The 5,541-nt window shown below is 42.3% G+C and overlaps 1 long non-coding RNA gene across 1 annotated transcript; it reads right to left on the minus strand.

The window, feature by feature from the left end:
- Positions 1-1,855: 1,855 nt before the first annotated feature.
- On the minus strand, positions 1,856-3,769 carry LOC132220756 (uncharacterized). Its single transcript, XR_009449856.1, has 2 exons — positions 3,737-3,769; positions 1,856-2,587 (listed from the first exon to the last, which is right to left on the minus strand). It is a non-coding gene; the product is annotated as an uncharacterized LOC132220756 (long non-coding RNA).
- Positions 3,770-5,541: the final 1,772 nt, after the last annotated feature.

A 5,541-nucleotide genomic window follows, 5' to 3' on the forward strand; every position in this document is an offset into this window, starting at 1 on the left:
ACACATTTTTATTTAAAATGGATGTTGGACTGACCCTTTGACCTTAGTTATTGGTTATCAATGGCTTTGGGACCATTCAAGGAACATTTTTTTTTTTTTTTTTACTAGCAAAGGTTTTCTGAAGTCACCTAGTCATTCAAAGGGTCTCTTACATCATCAGTTTGACATCTTTGCAAGGAATCAAAGGGTGCACTGCTGAAATATTATGGGAAATAATTCAGACTGAATTCATTTTCCTGTGTCTTTCCTCTCTCCTTCCTTCTGAGCTATGAACTAGAATATTAACAAATTTTAGGTGTCTCCCTGCAAATCTTTCTTTTAAATCATAAATGATAAAATACTACTCTATAAGAAACAGAATATAGAAGTGGTAATTGCTTATTGAGTAAAAACCAGTAATAATAAAAATGACACAAATCCTATAATATATAAAGGAAAAGTTAGATAAATTATATAGAATTTTAATTTTATATGGCAAACTATACCCCATATAAGGCACAAAGACAAATAATCAACTGGAGAAAAATACAACACATGTGCCAGGTATGGAATGAATGTCCCTAATATAAAAATATATGTTATAAATTAAAATGTAAATAAGAATACCAAAGAAATCTAATGAACAAGGGCAAGGGTAGCCATTCTCTCTCTCTCTCTCTCTCTCTCTCTCTCTCTCTCTCTCTCTCTCACACACACACACACACATAAAATTTGGTAATATGTTCAATGTTATCAACATTAAAAAAAAACTCCAAACAAATCAATGAAGAAATAGCTTGTATTTTGATATGTAGTTTATCAGATACATGTTTTTGTTTGTTTCAAAGTAACAATACTTAACTAGCAAAGCTCAAGATGTGTGAGAATGTATGGTAATACACATTTTTATTTGGGGTGGCAATATAAATTGAAAAAATTATTCTGGGTGGCATTTTGTACTTACTTGTGTATAATTAATTTAAATTTAAAATGAATATATCCTTGTACACAATAATTTTTCTAAGAGTTTAGCTTAATAAAGTAAAAATACGTACAGGAGAGAAACGTGTACAATCATGTTCATTGCAGAAATTTAGATATAAGAGATTAGCCAGAAGGAGAATAAATAATCAATAAGCTATAAGTGTTTAAATAGTTATATAAATATTAAAGTTATAAAAGTCTCTCCCTTAAGTTATTAATTAAAAGAAAAAAACAGCGGGGGGATTCCCAGATGGCCTGCAGAGTGGCCGGAAGCTGCGTCTGCTTGCTCCTAACTCTCGACCAGACTTGCAGCTAAACCGCAGAGCAATTGGCTTGAAAGACCAGTGGAAGTGTAGCTGATATGAAATATTGAGGACAGGGGACTGGGAGGTGAGGGGGGAGGAGACGCAGAGAGGGTGAGCACCCTCATGCAGTTACTCCGCTGGGAAGTTGGAGGGATATTAGGGCAGCGGAGCCCCCCCTCTTTATGATTGTGGGGTCTCAGCCCCACACAGGGATCCCAATCCAGAGCAATCTGGAAGGGAAGGGGAGCCCAATTAGCACCAGGCAGTATGGATCAGCGAGGGTCCCTGCACACAGGCATAACCAAATCCAGGCAAGAAGAAACATTAGACAAGCCCAAATCAGACATTCTACAGAAACAAAGCACTCTTAAAACATGTCGGGTTCAGGCAAAACAAATAAAGCCTGGAGACTAATGAATTGGATCCTATAGCAATGAAAATGTGTTTTTCTATAAAGGACATTAGAGGCATAAGTGGCAAATTTGAACAAGGTCTGTAGATACTGAGGCCTCAGGAACCCAGGAGTTGAGGACAGAGTAGGAGAAAGATAATGTAGGAATAAAAATAAGGCAAGGCAAGAGCAAATGCAGAATCATCCTTTTATTGTTTCACATCAGGCTGGTGTGTGCACACACAGAGCTGTGCAGGGGCACAGGTCTGTGCTGTGGGGTACTCAGGGCACCACACATATGGGCATATGGGGAAAGAAGTCGGGAAGTGGGTTTGGGGGAGAGGTTTGGGCTCCAGGACACCCGAGCACAGGGATCCTCTGCACCAGAATTCAAAGGCCTCACCCAGACCTCTCAGCAGCAGGGCAGGCCCAGCAGGAGGAGCAGGAGGAGAAGGAGGTGAGTGGCCAGTGGCTACATCCCAGTCAGCTCTTCTTGGCTCAGAGTGCACTTCAGCAGCAGCCTCCAGAGGACTGACTACTGCCCCCTCCGCAGCAGCTGGAGCCCCCTCCACAGCAGCCTCCAGAGGACTGACCACTGCCCCCTCCGCAGCAGCTGGAGCCCCCTGAGCTGCAGCAGTCAGAGCTTCTATGTCTGAAGAGGTGAGATCTGCGGGGCTTGTGGTGGCTCAGGCAGCAGCCACCACCCCCAGAGCTGCAGCAGCCACCACCCCCAGAGCTGCAGCAGCCCCCACCCCCAGAGCCACAGCAGCCCCCAGAGCTGACACTGCAGCAGGAAGAGACTGGAGGGCACTTGGGGGGACACTTCGGGGGGCATTTTGGGGTGCAGCACTTGGGAGGGCACTTGGGGACGCACTGCTGGCTCTGCTGGCAGGACATCTTGGCGGGCAGGCAAGCGGGTGTTCAGGAGCTGAGGGAGAGTCAGACAGCAAGTCAGTCCCACACAGAGGCCACCCCTCCCTCTTTCTCTTCCTTCTTGTTCTCTAAGCATCATTTCTAGCCCCTTTATTTTGAGATGTTTAAGTGGAGTCTTTGATACCTAAACCCTGAAAGGTTTGTTATTTCTAAGAGATAGGCAAATACTTTTAGACTTCCCCCTTTGAGCCTCCCAACTTCTACTTAAGATAGGCAGGGATTAATATCTCTCTTACAGAGAAGGAAACTGAGACAAAAATCAATTTAAAAAAAACTGCCATCATTAAATATCTAGTAAGTGAAGGTCATTTTTCCATCATTTCAACCAGAAACCTGAAACTCTGCAGTTAAGAAAATAGTTCAGAGTATAAATATTCTCTTAAAAGAAGGAAATTCATGATTGTACCTTCCTAGATAGATTTGTTCTGTAAAGACTTAGGGTTGCAGGTTGGAAATGGACTGTGAGTCCATCTGGTTGTCACTGCAAAAGCTAAAGAGCAGCAATTTTTGCTGTTTAGGGGATTTGAGCTCAGACACCCTGGCTCTGGCCTGATGCTCTAAAGTTCTCAGCACACCAAGGCCTGGCACAAACATCTCGGCCCAGTGATTCTCACGTTATTGTGCCCAAATTCTCAAATAGAATCCCAGTTCCATTTCAGATCCACTGATATGTGGGTTTTCTAAAGCCTCAAAGGATCTCTGGTCAGCTCTGTGGCAAGCGCTCTCTCTCTCTCTCTCTCCCTCTCTCTCTCTCTCTCTCTCCCTCTCTCTCTCTCTCTTAGTTGAGAACTACTATCCCCAGCATTTTTGCATGGAGGGTTGCGTTCCTATTCTCAAAGGTAAAGGCTCTTTGTGAGAGCGCGTCTACCAGAGCCCAGTGGTCAAGGCTTCAGTTCCTCTGACCTGAGAGCATAGCCAACAGGATCTACATTTGGTCCAGCACAAACACACAGCCATCCACTTCTCCCTCATGGTCCCAGTAGGTCCACACCCACCATGCACATCCTCCCTCAGTCTTCCTCAGGCCCCTCTCCCTCTATCTGCAAGGTCTCCAACACCCCTAGCTTCTGCCCCACCTGCCCACCAGCGCTGATCTGAGCCTCCCTCTGTGGAAGGCCCTGCTCCATTCCCAGTGGACACTTACCGGGCACACAAGCAGCACAGGATCCGTCACCACCTCAGGAGGGAGTGAATGCAGATGCTCTGGTCCAGAGGCCCTTTTATCCTGGCCTTGGGCTCTGCCCTAGCAAGTGAGACAGGGCCTGGGCATGAGAGGACTGCCCCCTGCCACCCACATGGGTCCAGCAACCTGTGACTAGATGATGACTTGCAGTTCCTCCCCTGCTTCCCTCTAGTGGATACATCACAGCTGCTTCTGGACTACATATGACCCAGCAATTCCACTCCTGGGGATTTATCATAAGAAAATACCAAATTACCAATTCAAAAAGATATGTGTACTCCATGTTCATTGCAGCAGTATTTACAATAGCCAAGATATGGAAGCACCCTAAGTGTCCATTTATAGACCAAAGGATAAAGAAGATGTGGTACATATAGAAAATGGCATATTACTCAGCCATAAAGAACAATGAGATCCTGCTCTTTTTTGACAATGTGGATGGACCTAGAACCTATTATGCTAAGTGAAATAAGTGAGACATAAAAAGACAAATACCATATGATTTCATTTATGTATGGAATCTAAAAAACAAAACAAGTGAATAAACAAAACAGAAACAAACTCATAGATACAGAGAATAAATTGATGGTTGCCAGATTGGAGGGGGTTTGGGGAAATAGGTGAAAGGATTGAGAAAAACAAATTGGCAGTTATAAAAATAGTTCAGCATAGAGAAGTAAAATACAGCACAGGGAATATATCAATAATATTGTAATAACTGTGTATCATGTCAGATGGGTACTAGACTAATTGGTGATCATGTCATAAGTTATATGAATAATCACTATGTTGTACACCTGAAACTAATATAATATTATATATCAACTTAAAATTTAAAAAATAAATTTAGAAGAGAAAATCATAAGGAAGAGAAAATACAAAACCAAACAGACACACAGTAATGTGTGGGAGAAAAATCCTACCCTCATCCCCTACCTCACTCATCCTGGAGGTTATTGCCTCGCTTAGTTTTAGGGCTTGAGTTCCCAACCTCTCCTTTCTTGCCTCCCAAATCTTAATTCAATGGCTCTGGGCAATCTCGTTTAAAACCAAGTTTCATAGAATCCTCCAAGTCTTTATCATCGTATATATAAATGTGTGTGCATGTGCATGTGCATGTACATGTGTGTGCATATGTGCATGTATTATAGCCATGAGGACCCTGGTTAAAAATTCAAACCTAATAGAGAATCCCTGTTCTTCCACCTATTCACTGTATGATCTTGTGAAAACTTCCGCATCCTTTTTGTCCTGTTTTGTTGATCTATAGTAGAGATAATAAAAAAATAACTCTTCAGGGGGATGTGAGAGTCAGTGAGCTAATGCAAAGAAAATCTCTGGCAGAGAGTTATAACATGCTACATTTTCTAAAAAAAATGCCAACACATTCATTTAAAAAATTATAGCTGCTTTCCAAGAAGAGCAGAACTGGTTAGAAAATTTGGAAAGAATTGTTTTATTTATAATTTTCCATTCCATCCAGACTCAAATATGGTATATGTATATTTATTTTTATATTCTGTAAAGTTTTTTTTAAAGAAGTCTTCTCATTTTTTAAAAAATATATTTTATTGATTTTTTACAGAGAGGAAGGGAGAGAGATAGTTAGAAACATCGATGAGAGAGAAACATCGATCAGCTGCCTCCTGCACATCTCCTACTGGGGATGTGCCCGCAACCCAGGTACATGCCCTTGACCGGAATCAAACCTGGGACCTTTCAGTCCACAGGCTGACGCTCTATCCACTGAGCCAAACCGGTTTTGG

This window comes from Myotis daubentonii, chromosome 18 (assembly GCF_963259705.1).
Source record: "Myotis daubentonii chromosome 18, mMyoDau2.1, whole genome shotgun sequence".
NCBI classification, from domain to species: Eukaryota; Metazoa; Chordata; class Mammalia; order Chiroptera; family Vespertilionidae; genus Myotis; species Myotis daubentonii.